Raw genomic sequence first — 20,226 nt, forward strand, 5'->3', positions numbered from 1 at the left:
GTCATCCTGGTATTTCTCACTTACTGCTTCATGAATACTGTGGATTCGGACATACTACTCCATTGCCATACTGTTTTTAGCACACTGTATTGTAGAGAAATATGGATATTCAGATGCTGCTAGTGACTTCCTGCAAAGTCCTTAAAGGCTGCACAGATGCTAAAGTGAATCATTTATGTGAACTAGTATATTTAAATGAACTTTCGGAACCAAAATATTCACTAAAATAAATTGGACTTCTTAAAGATCAATAGAGGTAACATTTATTTTAACCGGTTAATTTACATGAACTGTCCGAAAGAACTGATTTCTACCAGTATATGAGAGAGAGGACAGTTTAGGTGAGCACGTTGGATTACTCCATAGGCTACATTACTGCATTCGCAATACAATGTGACAAATGGAGCACTCTGGGATGCTAAATGTAGCTTGTTACTGTAAAAACTACACTATTGTGGAAAATAGCAGAGCTACTGACATGCTATTGAAGCTATTGAACTTAGAAGTGTCACTGTTTTAATTACTTTAATTATTTACTCCCCACTACTCCTCACTGACAGTCATAGATACATAGATACTTTTTATTAAGTCAGTAGTAGGAAATATACAGTAGCTTTAGATCTGGTTTCTCAGATGGAGATTTTCTCTGAACTGAAATAAAATAAATAAATATACACTGTGAATGGTCCTTCAGTTAAAGCTCACAGACAAACATGGCATGAAGTTAGTCTATGAAAGAACAAACTGATTAAATTATGAAACAGATAAAAACATAAAAGTAGACCTTGGACTTTGAATTAATATTTGTTAAAAGAAATTCATTTTCTGATCAAAACAATACCCACATCTGCTACTAAAATACTAATGTATTTCAAAAAGTGTGTGTGATTATATAAGAAGGCCAAAAAACAGTGAGCTAAGCTAAAAGTGGCTACACAAGTTACCATGAATCCAGTATTGCAGTCAAGAGATGGTTTGGTTTACAAATTCTAATGTTTGCAATTAAAGGCAGAATGCAGCCATTCCCTTTTACAATTGTGCATCTGGATCCACTTAAAAATCCACTCAACAGATTTAAAATATATATATATCAAGCTGTTTAATGAAGTGGATTCTCAGCAGAGTTTCTAACGGGCAAATCTGCAGTAGTATTTATAATGTGTGTGCCACATAGAATCACTACAGCCGTAAATTCCTCTCTGTATTGAATGAAAGCAGTAGAAATGTGTAAATGTAAGACTTATTACATTTTCTATTCCAAAGCTATTGCAATTACAAGAAGAAATAGTTCACATTATGTTAATGTATGTAAGAAATGCAGATAGTAGAAAGAATGATCATATTTTTAGTATGCAGTGTTGGCACTGTTTAGCTTTCTTCTATTACTGTTCTGAACCATTCATATCTGTCAGGACCATTTAGTAACATGCTGGGAATATAGTTAACAAACCTCAGTGCAGAAAGACCTGTTGCTCTAATACAAAGCACATCATGCTCAAAGCACAATTCTTAGCATCAAATAGCTGTCAGTAAAATGATTTATGCCTCCCATCACATCGCAAAAAGAGTCATTTCACATCACAGTTGCCACACTGACATTGTTCTGGTATATACAGCCACAGTTTTCCTTGTATGGTTTCATTCTCAAAAATGGCTCCAGGTACTTTCCATTTACAGTCCCTCTGCAGCACACACCTGACTCAGCAAGTGTCTTCTGACAAACCCAGCTAGCGGCATTTTGCGCTTCGTACATCCAGAACGGGCTAATAGTGGCCTGATCCAGCTGAGTCCCGAGAGAGGTGCTGTCAGGGCATATTGGCCTCTTAATGAGATGCTAAACTGTTGTTCCCTTGAGGTTAAAGTGAACTTTCAGTTGGTATTTCTAACCTGTCTTTACAGCAGGCAACCTCCTGTTCACCTCTTTGTGTTAAGCTTTGCCTCTGTGAAGAAGGTTGGAGATGTTTCCAGAAAAAAATAATTGTGTGCTACAGTGAGAAAATCAACAGGGTTTTTCTTTTCCCAGGTGCAGGTGAAGCCCGAGAACAAGTGGTGATCTTTAAACTGTGTGTGTGTGTGTGTGTGTGTGTGTGTGTGCATGCGTGCGCGTGTGTGTGTGTGTGAGCGAGTTAGTGTGTTTGTGTGTGAGTGAGTGAGTGAGTGAGTGTGTTTGTGTGTGAGCAAGTGAGTGTTTGTTTCTGAGCTCTGACATAAACTGAAGGCAAAGACCTTACAAAGTGAGGATCTTGATCAATGAATTTCTAGACTAAAGCAGGCTACTGCGTGAGCATCTGATTAATGTACTTATGTAATTCTATTATTTGTGTTAATATAGGGGTAAGTATCTAATGTAGTTTAGAAATCTATTACATATCCTTAAAATGTGTAAAAAAAAGCAAGTGTCAAATACATAGATTGCTGTTGTTACAACCTAACCCAATACCAAGGTGGGTTGTAACACTGATTGAAAATATGGACGTCACATCATGTAAAAACAAAAAAGAAAAATAATAATGCGGTAATCAAATTTATTTAAAAATACTGAATAATTATAATTATTCATAATTATTAATATTTTTTAACTACTATTAATATAATTAATAATTATTTTGAAACAACAGAACCTGCTGATTCAAATGATACTGGTCTGTTTTTTCTTTCTTTTTTTTTTTTTTTTTTTCACAAGCATGAATGTGATCGAAAAATCTAATTATGAACCAGATATTACATTTTACTTTATTACCTCAAAATTGATTTTAGTCCTGTAAATCCTTTACATTTTTAACAAATTCTAATGTCACCTCAAGAGGGAGCTTGGCATCGTTTCGAAGGCTGTTACTTGTTAGGATGCATCCTTTGTAGGCAGCAGTAAATAGAGTGTCCTCAAATTCGAATGAGTTTTGTTTTAACGAGATGGCCTTCGTAGGACAAATGGAAACAGAACATATCATGGTTGCTATGACAGCACACATTTTTCTCAACCTGCATGAATGCTTTGAGTGAGAAGGAAATATTTGTGGTAAACTTTACGAGGGTTATAATGATGTACAGAGAAAAAAATTGATTTTGCGGCTGTATATTTACTTTAATACTTTATTTTACATTATATATTATTATAATTTTACATATTATGTAGCATATTTTACTCCCATCTACTGAGGTACTTAAACTTGGGAAGTAACATCACTTGCATTAGAACATCATATTTATGGGCAAATAAGCATCATTTTTTCAGATAAATTATGTTAGTTTCTGTTGAAGCAAAGAATTGTGGGTTGTGTGTGCCAACAAAGAATACATCTCTTGCATCCTCCGAATTCCCATTAAAGAAGGTCATATTCAAAGACTGCATTCAGAGTCTCCTACTCGCTTTTCTGAAATGAGACTGCTTCGATGATGTATGCAGAAAAGAAATGCCACCTCTGGAGCACGCAGCCTTCAAAACGAGACACAGTACTGATTTCATCCCTGTAGCTAATTTCAAACTGTTTAAACTCATGGTGTTACAACTCCCCTAATCTTTAACTGTAATTTCCCAAGCATTTTTCTATAACTTACTGTGGCAGCAGGAGCATGGACAAGCATCCGTCCGGAGAGAGAGAGAAAGCGGTAAGGGTGCTTGCACCTGAGCTAGATTATGTTTAACACCTGTCTCTAATTCCAGTGAGCATGGGGAGAGTGGCATATAAAAAGCCACGCCACCAGTAGCAAGAGAGAGAGAGACTGGCACAAGGAAGGCCACGGTGCTACAGAAGCTGTTGTGCTTAATCTACTGTTTTTGTGAAGCTGATGTGTTTAAGTAACTACGTGCCTGTAAAGCTGATGTGTTTAAGTAACTACGGGCCTATGAAGCTTATGAGTTTGTGAAATTGTAAAGCACTGAAGTGGCCGATTAAAACTCTTACCTGAACCTGGAAACCCCACTTCCCTGTGTTCTCCTTCCTTTCTGCCTGTGAAGCTGTGTCACACTGGTGCCGAAACCTGGGAAAACTGAAGTACACCCCATGGAGTCCTCCCAGTTGGCCGAGATCCTCCAGTCCCTCACCAGTATGCATCAGTCCAACCAGCAATCCCTGCTTGAGCTACGCCAAGACCAGGAATGGCGGTTCTTCGAGATCCTGCGAGCTCAATCAGAGGACCGGCTCGCGATCCAGAGCCTCCTCAGCAAGGAGAAAGAGAGAGCCGCGACTCTGGACCACCGCAGCCAACTGCCTCCCCCCACACTCCTGAAGATGGGAGCCGAAGATGATGCCGAGGCTTTCCTCGACTTATTTGAGAGAACCGTGGAGATCTGGGGCTGGCCACGTGACCAGTGGGCGGCCAGGCTCCACCCACTACTGTCCGGGGAAGCTCAGCTTGCTGCCCAACAGTTGCCGCTAATCTCCTGGCCTATGACGATCTGAAAAAGTCTATCCTGCAGCGGGTGGGTCGTAGCCTGGAACAGTATCGCCAGCTGTTCCAGACCTTGAAGCTGGGGAAGACCGACCACCCATTTGATTTTTCATGGCAATGGTAATACGTAACACGAGAGACTGCGTGATCTCCACCCTCTCTTTAAGTTTACCAGAAGCGATGATTTAGAGTTAAAAAGTACTTAAATATTTATCTTTTTTTTTTTTTCACATTAGACATTAATTTAGACATTAATTTAACGGCTGGAGTCATATCGATGATGTTTATGCTGACCGTCTGTGATTTTTGGAGCTTCAAAAATCGGATCACCATCCACTTGCATTTTAAGGACCTACTGAGCTAAGATATTTTTCTAATTTTCTTCAAATGTGTTCTGGTGAAGAAAGAAAGTCATACACACCTGGGATATCATGAGGGTGTGTAAACAATTTCCTTTTTTGGGTGAACTATCCCTTTAACATATCACATACTACACTATCATTCATGACTTCATGGAGTCACATCTCACTCTAATTAATATACTGTGACACCTGCAGCATTTTGCAAATCTTTCTCAGAGAGAAAGATTTGTGTGGATATAATAATGCTGTATGATGTTGTGGTTGCTTTTAGTGGCGGGCCCAACATCAGCTCAGTACAAGTGATCCAATATATTCCTTTAAAGCTTTGCATATAAATAAAGCCATTTGTCAAATCTCAGTCCAAAGGGGAGGCCCCTCTCTGAGGTGTTTATATTTCCCATCTGGCTCTTCTGGGTGATGGTTGTGTACTGCAGTAACAGCTGCAGCCCACCTGTCCCTCCACCCCTAGCTCAACTTCTGTGAGACAAAAAATATAGAAATAAACAGTGATTTATAAAATGTTGTCATACTGTATTTCCAAATGTTTACTAAATGCTTAGAAGGCTTTCACAGATGTATGTGAGCAGGTGCTAGAACAAGACGATCAAATAAAAAAATCAAATATAAAATCAAATCAAATCGGAAAACTAACCAATCAGAGATACTGTGTTCCTACAATTAATTTGTATGTTTAGGTTTGCTGACATCAGATTTGATGACATGTCTTTGGCGGTCAAGGTTTGGAGAGAGGGTACGTGGATTAATTTGCATAATGGTGAGAGTCAGCCAAATGACTGAAAATGCTTCCAGCATCTTTAAACTGTTGCTAAACTTGTTGGAAACTGCTCTATTGGCAGGAATGCTCATCCTATGCTCTGTGTTCAAGCATTAATGAATGGCAAAGACTAAGTAAATGCTTAAATAAGAGTTTTCAAGCATCTCTGGTCATGGTGAAGCAATCACTGTGTCTAAAGTTCTGCTGTACTGGAGGTTCAGTACTAGAGTTGTTTTTGAGAGATTATGTTTTTACTCAGCTCAGGTCTTTTCATTTGCTGCTTGTACCAACTAGCAATAAATTTTACACTGACTGTGTTCAGAATGGAATACTAGCCTACTACTTATTGTTCCATATACACTGTATAACTTCTTCTCTTCTTAAAAATAGCAAGTGAAACGTTAGCACTTTCCATGATAAAAAAAAAGAAGAAGAAGAAGAAGAGAGATGTTAAGTACTTTTCTGAACATACTCTTTCTGTCTTAAACTGATGTGAATGACCCCTCACTACCTCTATTCCTTCATTGAGCTGTAGACCCCAGCATCCAGAAACATTTCCATCCTCCTCATTGGAGAAATGAAGTCAAATTAACTGTTAGAGCAGCAAACCCTCTGGGCTCATTCAAATAAATGATAAGACGATCTTTGTATTTATTATTACAATGAGCTAGTCTTTGAAATTTGAGACCTAACTTAAGAAAGTATTGTATATTCTCAGCTACTTTCCCTGCAGTGGGCCATTACTTTGATCTGTGCATTTTATTGCAAATTGTATTGGTAATACAGTGTCTGCTAGAAACATACAAATAATATTATGTAAATGTAACAAACTTTGTTCTTCTAGAGTATCAAAAGGAGGATGCATCAGTGCTACAGGAATGTAAACTTTCCTCTGGTACACAATCACACCTGGACGACAGATTTTTATGGTTTATTTTATTTTTTTATATCTAGCTCCCTTCTTTATTTCCTACAAAGCTGGTCAAACTTATGCACTCCTGCAGGACACAGCAATTCAAACTTTTCAGAATCACTTGTAAAATTGAGTCAAGAAAACTGTGTAAGTGACTGCTATTTTGAACTTTTACAAACCTTCATAACATTGTAAGGATCATAAAAGTGACCTATTGTTTCAAGACATTTCATCTTTCAATCCACAAAAAGAAAAAAGAAAAAGAAAAATAGAGATAGGTTCCATGTCTGGCAGATGAATGAGCAGAGTCAGAGTGCTTTTTGAGTGTTGCGTGTTTTGAACATGCTTATGAAGTGTGGGACTAAGGAGGATTTGTTGGTGAATGTTTTAGGCATACTCTTTTTGACATACACTCAAATGAAATGAAAAGCATTTGAAAAAATTAATGGAAAATGACAAACAATAGATTAAAATATGAATTTGAGTGCATCATGCTAAATAACGAACCAAAATTAAGTCAAGTAAATTGTCAAGGGACTTAGCGCTTGACATCATTGCCGATGTTCTTTGCAGGATCATTCATTTCGCATTCTCAAAGCCTGGTGTCACTGCACCTTTAGCCTTTTATGAGACAAAGCTCACCAGACTGATTTAACACCCTTTTGTGATGAGTCTTTATAGGATCCTAGTGCCATTTATTATCATGTACTGCTTGAACTCATATTTGTATATGCTGTATGTACACACACACAGACACACGTGTCATAAACATGTAAAATATGTTCTTGTTATTTCAGTTTAACATATCATGTGCTGTCCCTGCTGTGTAAGTAACGTATTTTATCAAGAAACTTTATGGTAGATTTGTCATATAATCATGGCAGAATTAGTCAGTTCTTATTGCCTGGGGTCATTCTTTTCCACAGAGATAATTACATTAGAAAGGCAATAAGACACAGTGATGATTGTGGATGCAGGTTTCCATGGAGCCTTTCTTTTGTTGGGACAGACAAAGATCTGATATTTTTTTTAATGTAGGCAGAGCAGGAGAAAGAAGGATCTCAAAGATATCCCTTTTGTTACTTCATTTAGACTAATCACTTATTTCTGCAATGATACCATCTACAAAGACGGCACATGAAACTCTTCAAACACTGATTTGTGATTGTTAATGAGAGACAATTCTATTGTCTCTCATAAACAAGAATCATTATTCCTGTCCCAAAGAAACCAAAAATCAAAGGACTTAATGACTACAGACCTGACGCCCTGATGTCTGTGGTCATGAAATCATTTGAGAGTGTTGGCCCACCTGTGAGGTGTTGGCCCACCTGAAGAACATCACTGGACCCTTTCTAGATCCCCTTCAATTTGCTTATCGAGCAAACAGGTCTGTGGATGATGCAGTCAACATGGGATTGCATCATATCCTGCAACATCTGGACAGACCAGGGACATATGCAAGGATCCTTTTTGTGGACTTCAGTTCGGCTTTCAACACCATCATCCCAGCTATACTCCAGAATAAATTACAACATCTCTCTGTTCCCACGTCTGTCTGTCAGTGGATTACCAGCTTTCTGACAGACAGGCAGCAGCTTGTGAGACAGGGGAAATTCACTTCCAGCACCTATACAATCAGCATTGGGGCCCCCCAGGGATGTGTGCTCTCCCCACTACTCTTCTCCCTCTACACCAATGACTGCATTGCCAAGGACCCCTCTGTCAAGCTCCTGAAGTTTGCAGACGACACCACTGTCATCGGCCTCATCCGAGATGAGATTGAACAGCTGGCTGTCTGGTGCAGTCAAAACAACCTTGAGCTGAACACGCTCAAAACGGTGGAGATGATTGTGGACTTTAGGAGGAACACCCCAACACTGACCCCCCTCACCATCCTAAACAGCACTGTGGCAGCAGTGGAGTCATTCAGGTTCCTGGGCACTACCATCTCACAGGACCTGAAGTGGGAGACACACATTGACTCCGTTATGAAAAAGGCCCAGCAGAGGTTGTACTTCCTTCACCAGCTGAGGAAGTTCAACCTGCCACAGGCACTGCTGATACAGTTCTACTCAGCAGTCATTGAGTCTGTCCTCTGCACTTCAATAACTGTCTGGTTTGGTTCAGCTACGAAATCAGACATCAGAAGACTACAGAGGACAGTTCGGACTGCTGAGAGGATTATTGGTGGCCCCCTGCCACCCCTTCAAGAACTATACACTTCCAGAGTGAGGAAAAAGGCTGGAAAAATCACTCTGGACCCCACTCACCCTGCCCATTACCTTTTTGAACTGTTGCCTTCTGGCTGACGCTTCAGAGCTCTGAGCACCAGAACCATCAGGCACAGGAACAGTTTTTTCTCTCAGGCTATCCATCTTATGAACAGTTAATTTGCCCCATTGAGCAGTAACTATGTGCAATACACAGTTTAGTCTTTTTTATATTTATCCAACACATCCAACCTCTTCTGCCATTTCATTCCTCTGAAAAAAGAAATTAAAAAAAATTTGCACTGTACATAACAGATTTGTATTTGCACTGTACATAACAGATAACAGATTTGTATTAGATTTGCACTACCTATGTGTATGTGTGTATGTATGAATGTGTGTGTCTGTGTGTGTATGTACGTATGTGTATAATTATTTTTTATTTTTTATTATTATTTATGTCTTGCTGCTGTTTTTGTATTGTTGTACACTGGAAGCTCCTGTCACCAAGACAAATTCCTTGTATGTGTAAGCATACTTGGCAATAAAGCTGATTCTGAGAGAAAATGACAACTGGGACACGAGAAATGGGTTCTATACTTTTAGACATAAAAGTGATCACGTAGGAAAATCTGGATGTGGAGTTACAGATGTTTTCACTGCTTTATTAAATTAATTAAAACAACCCATTTTTCACAATTGGGCAGATTATTCAGTGTATTATACACAGTCACTTTAATTAATGCACAGGTCTGCATTACAAGAAGGAGGAAATGTACTAATATTGTATGCAAATTGAATCACATCATAATATAAACTGTGATGAAAAACTAATATTTATTGTTTTTCACACAGGCTGGCTAAAACATGGCAAAACAATAATAATAAAAACCCTGCTGAATAGAACAGCTAAAACTAGCCTAAGCTGGTTTGTCGGTCTTAGCTTATCTTTGCAAAATGGTTGGCAAGCTGGTTTCACAGCCTGACTGGATGAAATGTGCCCAACCCCCCTTTTAAAACTAGGCAAGAGAGCAGTCTGAAGCAGGGAGACCCGCTAAGACCAGAAAACCATCTGGTCTTGTTGCTGTTTTAAGCTGTTATTTCAGCAGGGGGGAAAATGCCACCATACTGACTGTGAAATAAGCATAAATTACTATCCTGTATTTACAGTATGTTATCACAAAAATGCATTGCTCCTAATTGTTTACCTATTCAAGTGAAATCGGCACTTGAAACACCAGTGAGTATACCTTCTGAAAACCTGACCTGACCATTCATAATATTTGGTGTCAGCCTGTAACAAATGTGTCTCCGCTCAGAAATAGCAAATGCATCTCAGCATTGTTTGAGCATGACTTCTTTCACCCTGACACCAGCCATCTTGTGTGATGCTATCTGTCAGTAACTGCTATTACAGACATGATGGCTGTTACTGGAGCTGCCATAAATCAAACAGATGAGTCGTTGCCTGAATTTTGTCAGTGAGAGTTTGATTTCTCTTCCCTTTTTTAACCTGGGGCCACAAATGAAGAATGATTTGATTACATTAGTAAAAGAGAGTGTGGTTTCATAGTAGAACTCATCCCTTTCTAATGGATTCACTTTGTTCAGTATGAAGTGTAAGTGTGAATATACTGTATATCCATTAGTTCAAGAGACACACAGAAACAGATGGACTTTGATTTAATGCACAAGAGTGACTTGTGAGGAAAAGCTGAAGTACATACTTCATAAACAAGGCAATGTAATAACAGGCACTGTTTAGAATGGAGGATGGATGATGGTAAATAGACAGTACAGAAGAGTACATACTGTATAGTGAATGAATGAACGTTACATTGCTTTTCTGATACTACACTCAAGGCGCTTTACATAATGAACAGGGGGTTCTCCTCAACCACCACCAGTGTGCAGCATCAACATGGTTGATGCGACGGCAAACATAGTGTGCCAGTACGCTAACCACACACCAGCTGTTGGCGGAGAGGAGAGAATAGAGTGGATTTTAGGGATTATTATTAGTGGTTATGGAGTATTAGTTTAACATCACCATTCAATTTACAGATGTATGGCTTTGATATTCTAAGCAAGCAACCAAGCTAGCTTACAAAAACCCAATGATAACCATGAAATAATAAATCAATAATAAATAACTTGATAACTGTAGAAATGTCTTGGCTTTGCCTTCATCATAAATCTTTGAATATACTGAAAGTATTATTCAGAAGCAACATTCAGTGTGACTCATTCAAGCTGCAAAGGACACTCAGTTGTGGGGAAAGTTCCAGACTGTGGTGCCCAGAATCTAAATTTGGGTCTCTAATGGTGGAAACTTCTTGAAATGATGTTTCATAAAATGCATCCATGTTTCATAAAAAGACACTGAGTTAGATTTGAGAATTTGTAGTATATTGGTAAAGTTAAATTAAGGACAAAAAAATGTATCAATATACACAGTATCTAAATGAGGAACACATATCATTAGGCCAGTAACTCTTTATTATACATGTTCTCTGTTTAAGGTAGATAGGTAAAGGTAGCTGTCCAGTAAAGGAAAATGTAACATATGGAGTAATGTCTGTCGTTCAGAGCCTCAGACACATTCCTGACTCTGTGCTGAGAGGGCCAGTGAAGGTGAAGACTGTTCTGGAGATGTGTGAGTAATGAAGCAGTTCATGTCTGACATTGTGAAGAGAATGAAAGAGACCAGAGCAGACAAAGGCTGTCCCACACTACGGTTACCAGAGATGATTTCAGTAGAACACAAGAATCTTGCCATTTCCCTGCGGATCTGTTTACAAGAAGAACTTTGTGGTCTAGTGTAAACTCAACACCTCAGAGCAGAGAGAGCTTGACACTGACAAAAATCAGAATATGCATCAAATGTTGGTTTTGTCTGTGAATATCAGTAAGCGTTTAAGTAAAATAATGTAAATTTTACCGTACAGTATTGTAATCTGAAGACCTGTGAACCAACTTGCAAGATGATAAAATGCTGAGAGTGTGTATAATCATTATTATACAAATTAGTTCTGGTATTAGAACTTGATTGGCCAAACAATGTTCCAAAATTACTGATATTTAATATTACAGAACTGGGAGGCATTTGTACCGCTCCAATTGTGTTCATGACTTTCAAAGTGGTAAGGATTTTGGTTCATTGTTCATTTTGATTTTGTTCACGGATTCGTTCAGCGAATAATTTCTGGTGATTGTATCTTTATGCCAGCAGGTGGCAATACATTTTATTTTGTGAGTGAGTCATTGAATCATTGATTATATTATATTATATTATATTACATTATATTAGAAATTGTTCACCCAAAAATGTAAATTCTCTCATCATTTACTCACCCTCATGCCATTCCAGATGTGCATGCCTTTCTTTCTTCTGCTGAATATAAACAAAATTGTATATAAGAACACTGTATTTCAACTCTGTAGGTCCTCACAATGCAAGTGAATGGGTACCAAAATGTTGAAATGCCAAAATACAAATAAAGGCAGAATAAAACAAATCCATAAAACTCCAGTGGTTAAATATACGTCTTCAGAGGTGATTTGATAGGTGTGGGTAAGAAACAGATAAATATTTAATCCTTTTTTACTTTATTGCTTTTTAATTTTGCTACTATATTACTACATTCTCTTCCATGCCTGGTTGGTGGCGATATGCACAAAAAATGTGAATTGCCAAAACTAAAACAAGAAGAATGTGAAAGTGGAGATTGATATTAAAAAATGATTTACATATTGAACTGTTTCTCACCCACACTTATCATATTTCTTCTAAAGACATGGATTTAACCACTGGAGTCATATGGATAAATTTTAGTCTGTCTTAATGTACTTTTGGAGCTTCAGAATTTTGATACCCATTCACTTGCATTGTATGGACCTACAGAGCTGAAATATTCTTCTAAAACCTTTGTTTGTGTTCAGCAGAAAAAAGAAAGTCATACACATCTGGGATGGCATGAGTAAATTTTGAGAGGATTTTAATTTTTGGATGAATTATCCTTTTAAACAATACAGAGTAGGTCATGAATGAAACAATGGAGATGAACGACACTGGTTTGTTTACAAAACCCCGATTCATTCACAAAGGAAACACAGGTAGTTTGAAACCAGATTTAGAGAGCGGAATTGTGCTTGATGCTTTGGCTCATTTTGGAACTACTGCGTTTTCGCTGGCTGAGAAAAAAATGCATGAACTAACTGGCCAATTCTTGTCTGAAATGTACGTTATTCAGTAATATACAACAGTTAGTTCCAGTCCTCTAAATCTGATTGTACGAGAGAAGTTCGAAAAGTACTGATGTCACAGAACATCAGCACTTGGACAATTCACTGCTTGTGTTCGTGGTGTTCTAAACTAAAGTGTAAGAGCAGTGCAGTTGTGTAAAGAGATAGATGTGTCTCTGTGACAGGTTTGAGGAATGTGGAAGCAGGAGATGGCAAATCCAACACAAAGGTAAATTTAATAATAACACAAAACACGTTCGCTTAACAGTGTAACGGTAAAGCTCCACATAGAAACACTCAAACGCTCTGGGAATGGCAGCGGCCAACACACGACTTGTCAGCTGGGTTCTCTCTCACACTCTGAGGTCCGGCGCCTTTTTGTTTCCCCTGTCTCTCACTGCGAACATAGAAACAGCAATTACAAGCAATTCATCTCAGGTGAAAACCCTTACCACTTCCTCTCTCCCCAGACCAACGCTCAACCACGCCCTTGCCTCCACAGTCTCTTTTCATTTAGTTTTGTGACATTGCAGATTTTACCCAGCAGGTGGCAACACATTTTTTTTGTGTGTGTAATATGATCCAGTTGAAGTGAAGTGCATTGAGTCAGCGTCAGTCAGTGTTTTCATTCATCTGCATGCTGTGATTGCTCAAATAACTTCTTCACTACTAAAGCTGGGAAATAGCTTTAAACAGCTTTAAACTAACAACTTCAGCATTAAGGTTCATAATGGCTGAGAGACACAAATGACTGATTAATTACACAAACTCAAGGCGCTTACCTCTAACCGGAGTTTCCATATTAGAGAGGACATATTCTTTAAAATGGCGGAGATTGCGGTTTCTATAGCAAATGACTCTTGCGCACCTGCTACCACGAAACAGGGAGGAATACCCCCACTTGGATAGCTATTTTTCCCACTGAGAAAATATGAAGCATTTGACCAAAATGACAGTATCTTCAGAAAGCTGACTAACACACTACAGCATCTGTGTTTGAGAGTCGCGACAAACTCACACATGCTCCCTCTCTCTCTCTCTCTCTCTCTCTCTCACACACACACACACACACACATCCTTGTTTTTCCAATAACTTGTTAGAAACAACCCACGCTGTGATACTAGTTCTAAAGTGATGTTTTTTTGAGAAGCTTGGACACATCATATGGTTTGAACTAACAATGGCAGATTCTGATCCATTGCGTAAGAAAGTAGTTCCATGACCAAATGCGTTTTTTTGTGACCGTATTCAGTTTTGCCTAATTTTTTTATTTTTTATTTACTTGTTCATTGAACTGTTGTATAAAAGCAATATTATACTTGCAATCATGTTATATGGCCCTAATTCAGCACTGCTTTGATTGCCTATGGCCAATTATTTACTTGTTTGTTGAACTGTTGTACAACATCACACGTGTAAATGTGCCATTTGCCTGAATATCAGCATGGCTCTGATTACTTTGGAATCACAGCTGTGCTAATAACAACAGCACTCTTGCTTGTCTGATATTGCTTAAGTGTAGAACTTCTCCATTATATATTATCTGTTATGGCACATTAAAGTTTTTATTTGTATTATTGTACAAGAAAGAAATGGCAATATTGCTGAGAAATAGAATGTGCAACAATTGAATTACATGAAGTTAACAAGTTAACTAAAGTTCAGGAGCAGGCCACGCCTCAACCAATCATCTACTTCCCGTCAATGCACTTATACTGAACCAACCACCTCAGCTCCGTTTGTCTCAGTTTCTCGACGGACTCACTTACCATGGATCCCGAGCTTCAGATCAACCCTTCTGACTCAAATGATGATTTATTTCGAATACATTTTCCTTCACCCAGGAAATCCTCTCAACAGTCCTCACACAGCCAAATTCCACACCGGCTGTGTTCCGCCGTTCTTATTCCCCAACCCCACGGGCATTCTCATCCAAGCTCACTGTCTGAGATTTCTCCAACCCTGACTCGATGACAGGACTGCTATTCTCCGCTCCTCGTCAACAGCGTCTCTCTCATCCATCCACCTGCAGTCCTCCTCAGCGCATTCGCATTCGCATTCGTATTCACGGCATGTCTCCCAGACCAGAGACCAGCATCAATTAGTGGACCGTGGCTCGCTTTCAGCGAGCTCTTAAGGATAAAGGCATCCACTTCAGCCACTCTGACAATAAATCAAGATTATTTCAACTTTACACAGCATCTAACAATACGTCAGCAACTATAAACTCCGAACCCTCAACACTTCCGGCATTCTCATGCGATCCTCCCACCGTCATTCGTGACGTCACCATGCATCCTCCACAACGGCCTCAGCCAGCAGCATCCACGCCACCTAGTGGAGTCCAAGCCAAATTCCAGCATTATCTGCTCCTTCCACCTCAAATCTATCCCAGATCATTACATCCTTCTTTTCATCCCTATGCTCACAAACAGCTCCAAATCCTCACGCACTTACATCCTTTCATCCCACCATCCATTCCTCTACCCTTCCTTCAGCTGTTAATAACAGCATGGCTCCTGTCATTCCCTGTTCCTCTCTATCAACCAACCCAAATCAAGTTCCCTTTGCAGTAAACCCAGGAATTCTACCTCTCAACGGATCTTTTCAACCTCATCCTATTTCTTCTTTCTTTCCAACTAATCTATCCCTTTTCCCCTCCCTCAGCTATCCTAACACCTCCCCTTCCCAATACCCTCACATTCTGCCAAAAAACAGTAGCCCATATACCCTGGCTACAGCAGCATCACCTCCTTGCCCAGCTTCATCAATTCATCGGCCCTCCCCCGTTTCTTCATCCTTACATCTGCAAATCCTATCAGGTAACTACACCGACCTAGCCCAACTTCTTCAGCCATCCCTCTTAAATATCAGACAGCCCAGAGAGCTGCAAACCAGCCAAGGCCTAATGCAGCTCAGCCACACAATAAATTCCCGCTCTAAAGACCTCACCCCTACCGAATTCGCTTTAGCCTTCTCGATTTACCATGATATATTTTGCTCTGTCTATCCAGATCAAAGGACCGAGCTAGACTATTACCTATCAGTCATTCTAGACATGGCCGTACGTTTTGGAGGGACAGGCTTCAACAACTACCATGTTCTTTTTGCCACTCAAGCAGCAGGTCAATTACAGCCGTTCAACCAGGGAACATACTAGGGCACCCTCAATGCTGAACTCTACTGCCGCATTTTCGCAGCCCGTACTTCACTCTCCTGTGAGCTATTTGGAGCCCCGTCACATCCAGCCTCAGCGTGCACTGTCATCACCCCCTTTCACTCTCAACCCTCCTCCTCACGAAAAAACTCAGTACTCAACCGATTATCTACAGCAGCCCCACCTCCTCCTATTATTACAAAACCCCTCGACATACGCCCCACAGTTAACGTTCCCATACCCAAAAGTATCGACAAAAGAGGACGACCAAACCTCTACCAAGGAGGCAGAATGGTCTGCAACAACTTCAACCATCTCAGCTGCTGCCTTTCTAATTGCAGACTCCTTCACACCTGCTCCTTCTGTGGCGGTGCCCATGCAAGGAACTCTTGCCCCCACAACCCAACCACTCTACCAGACTGACTACTTAAGTATCTCGGCACATCAGTTAAGGTAAAAGCCCTAGCCACCGCCTTACTAGATCTCCCTGACAGAGAGTTCATCAATGGGTTCAAAAACGGTTTCCATCCAGGTATAGAAATAAATCCTGACATTTTTTGCACCCCCCATAACCTCCAGTCTGCCCTCTCTGAGCCAGACACCGTTGACACACTAATATCCAAAGAAGTCCAGCAAGGCTTCATGATAGGCCCGTTCAAAGAGCCTCCGTTTTCTCCATTCCGCATTAGCCCCATCGGCATTGCCACTAGGAAGTACTCCAGAAAAAAAGAAATTAATCATCGACCTCTCTTCCCCCCATGGCACTAACATTCCTAGCATCAATAGCATCATTCCAGCCCCCGACCTCTCTATGCAATACGCAACCATCGACCACGCCATCACTCTCATCCGCAAGGCAGGCCATGAAGCATGGCTCTCTAAAGCAGACATCACCAATGCTTTCAAAGTCATGCCCATTCACCCAGAATTCTGCCGTTTATTTGGAATATTCTGGAAAGGAGCTTATTATTTTGCATTGCGCCACACTATTGGCTGTAGAAGCAGCCCCAAGATCTTCGACTCCCTCTCGGAGGCCTTATGCTGGATTCTCATCAACCTCGTCCTCCACCTTCTCGACGACTTCCTCATCATCACACCTCCATCCGTGCCTCCTCACTCAGGGCTTTCCACCCTCGTCAACACCTAGTCTTTTCCGAACTAGGTGTTCCCCTTTCAAAAGAGAAAACTTTAGGGCCATGCACTTCTATCACTTTAGACTCCGTCTCCTTCCAAGCAACTCTGCCTCCCACAAAAATACATCGCATATCATTGCTCTTATCAAATTATCTTCTAGCAGTCAGGTGCACAAAGCAACAACTGTTAGCCCTCCTTGGTCACCTTAACTACGCCATCAGAATAATTCCCCAAGGAAAATCTTTCCTTTCCAACCTCCTAACAAAAGCAGCAACAGTCCCCTCCCTCCATGACAAAGTCACTCTGGACAAACTTGTAAAATGGAAATGCACCTCTGGCAACAATTCCTGTCTTCATGGAACGGTATATCCTTCTTTTATAATGACTACATCACACAAAGACATTCAGCTGTACACAGATGCAGAGCCTTCCACCGGCTTTGGGGGATACTACAGCGGCCGTTGGTTCACTTCCGAATGGCCGCCCGAGTTTAGCCACTTCGTCCAACAATCAGACGTTCTCTCATCTGCACTCTACGAAATGTACCCCGTCATCATAGCAGCTATCCTTTGGGGGCACGAATGGTCCAGACACTCCATACTCATTCACTCAGATAACTCAGCAGTAGTTGAAATCATAAATAAAGGCCGATCTCGTTCCCCAGCCATCATGCCATTCGTTCACAGACTAACACTAATATCCACCCAACACCAGTTTCTCATTCAAGCAGCTCACATTCCTGGCTACCACAATACCATAGCTGACTCTTTGTCTCATTTTTCCTTCCAGAAGTTCAGAACCTTGGCTCCAGAATCAGACATCCACCCCATGCCAGTTCCACCGTTTTCAGCCTCCATCTTCAATCCTCTCTCATTCTTCGGCTTCCTAAGGTGCTCGGAATTCACCCCACCTACTTCCGCCTTCAACCCCGCCATTCATCCCAGCCTCCCAGACATCACAGCCCATACTTCAGATTCTTTCAAATACACACTGAAGAAAAGTAAAACCAACCACCTTGGAGAGTCATTTCCCATTTCCATTTTTCGCCTCAACTCCTTCCTCAGTCCATACGAGCCACTTTCGGAATACATCCTTTCCAGATATGCCAACCATTCATCACCTCAAGAACCACTCTTTCTAGTAGAGAACAAAAAATGGCTACAAGATTCTGGTTTAACAAACACTTTCAAAATATTCTCAGCACCTCCGGCATATCTCCCGAGCACTAATCCATCCATTCCATCTGGATTGGTGCAGCCACCACAGCCGCCAGCACAAGTATCTCAGACAAAACAATCAGAGTCCTAGGTCGCTGGTCATCCGAAGCATATTGTTCATACATCCACAATAATCTCAACGATCTCAAGCCCATATCTGCTCATTCAAAACCTTGGGGGTCTTCAAGTCACCTGGCTTGCTACCTATTGAGACGAAGCTCCCACTCTGAGTCTCCCTGGCCAAGACTCCCCGATCGAGGACCTCAACATCCTTTCCCTCCCTACTTCATCCAAACCTGACCATTTCAATAAAATCCTTTATCTTCACCATTGTGGCGTGGCCTTTGCTAGTGAAATGAAGTTAACAAGTTAACTAATGTTCGGGAGCAGGCCACGCCTCAACCAATCATCTACTTCCCATCAACACACTTATATTGAACCAACCTCCTCAGCTCTGTTTGTCTCAGTTTCTCTACCCCACCCAACCCTCCCCTCCTAACTCATCCCTTCAACCCCCCCCCCCTTTCCTCCAATCTCTAAACATCCCCCCTCCACTCCACTGTCGGCATCCGGGGGGTCTTCAAGTCACCTGGCTTGCTCCCTATTTCATCCATACCCGACCATTTCAATAAAATCCTTTATCTTCATCATTGTGGCATGGTCCTTGCTAGTGAAAGTACATTTATCAAACCATGTCTGTATTTCCCTGAATTATGCATTCCCAGAAGAATTAATAGAACATACCCAATAGCTGAAAACTTTGCAAAGCATTATTGCACTTCTTTGGAAATAATTGGAACACGGCCTTAAGCTGCCATACTCTTCACTGAGGTGAGATTGCAGCTGCTTCAGGGAGTGGTATAAGAGATGTTGAAATATTTAACACCCCACAACTTTTGAGACTTTAAAATAAAGAATAAATTTTTCGTGGTTCTTCATCTTTAGGAAGGTGATGTTAAAGCATGAGCCAGATTTGTTTGAGTGAAAGAATGTTTAAAAAACGGCCTTGTAATTTAATAGCTCTTTGATGTACAGCCTCATAACTTGACACACGACAAGAAAAGGCTCAGGGTATGACCTTAACGGTGAGTCTATTGAGCTGCTAGATAAATGAGAACTGAATGCTTTTATGCAGATGGTGAAAATAGTGCTGTCATTGAAAGGCAGGGCACATGAATCATTTTTGTATGTACTTTACAGACACATAGGTGTTACCCTTGAAGTCCTATGTAACTTTAGCATTAAAGTGATTTTGAATGGACAAAAACTTATATTTAATAATGCATAATTGTTCTGTAACCGGGCAGTGCCAAACAATAACTTTGGCAAGAAATTCTCAAGGGGCTCTGTCACATGGAAAATCTATTTCAATCACAACCACCGGAGAGGAAAACAGAAACTAGCATGCATGGTTGAAAAATCCTCATATGGTGATTAGATATAGAGTGCATAATCCTACCATATTTGTGACGGTGAGATCATGAATCTTTTTGCAATAATTAGACCACAGGCATATTTATTGCACACAATTGATGTTGTACAAAGCATGTAATATTGATCACTGTAATATGAAGTAGTGCAAATATAGAAAAAACATCTGTTACAGCTCATGATCAATTCACAGTAAACTACAAGGAAATAACTGAGTGGTCATGCATTCAAGCAGACAGTATGTATATTGAGAAAGACTTTCTAAGCATTAAATAAATACAGTGATACACTGACACATAGTGTCCCCAAGAGTATTTGGACATATAAGTCACACCTTATGTCAAACAAATTATGCCTAATTACTGTAACTTGCATTTACATTTAATCAT

The 20,226-nt window shown here is 40.3% G+C and overlaps 1 pseudogene; it reads left to right on the forward strand.

Moving 5' to 3' along the window:
• Positions 1-4,046: 4,046 nt before the first annotated feature.
• LOC127447998 (uncharacterized) lies at positions 4,047-18,497 on the forward strand (annotated as a pseudogene).
• Positions 18,498-20,226: the final 1,729 nt, after the last annotated feature.

This window comes from Myxocyprinus asiaticus, chromosome 11, assembly GCF_019703515.2.
Source record: "Myxocyprinus asiaticus isolate MX2 ecotype Aquarium Trade chromosome 11, UBuf_Myxa_2, whole genome shotgun sequence".
NCBI lineage: Eukaryota > Metazoa > Chordata > Actinopteri > Cypriniformes > Catostomidae > Myxocyprinus > Myxocyprinus asiaticus.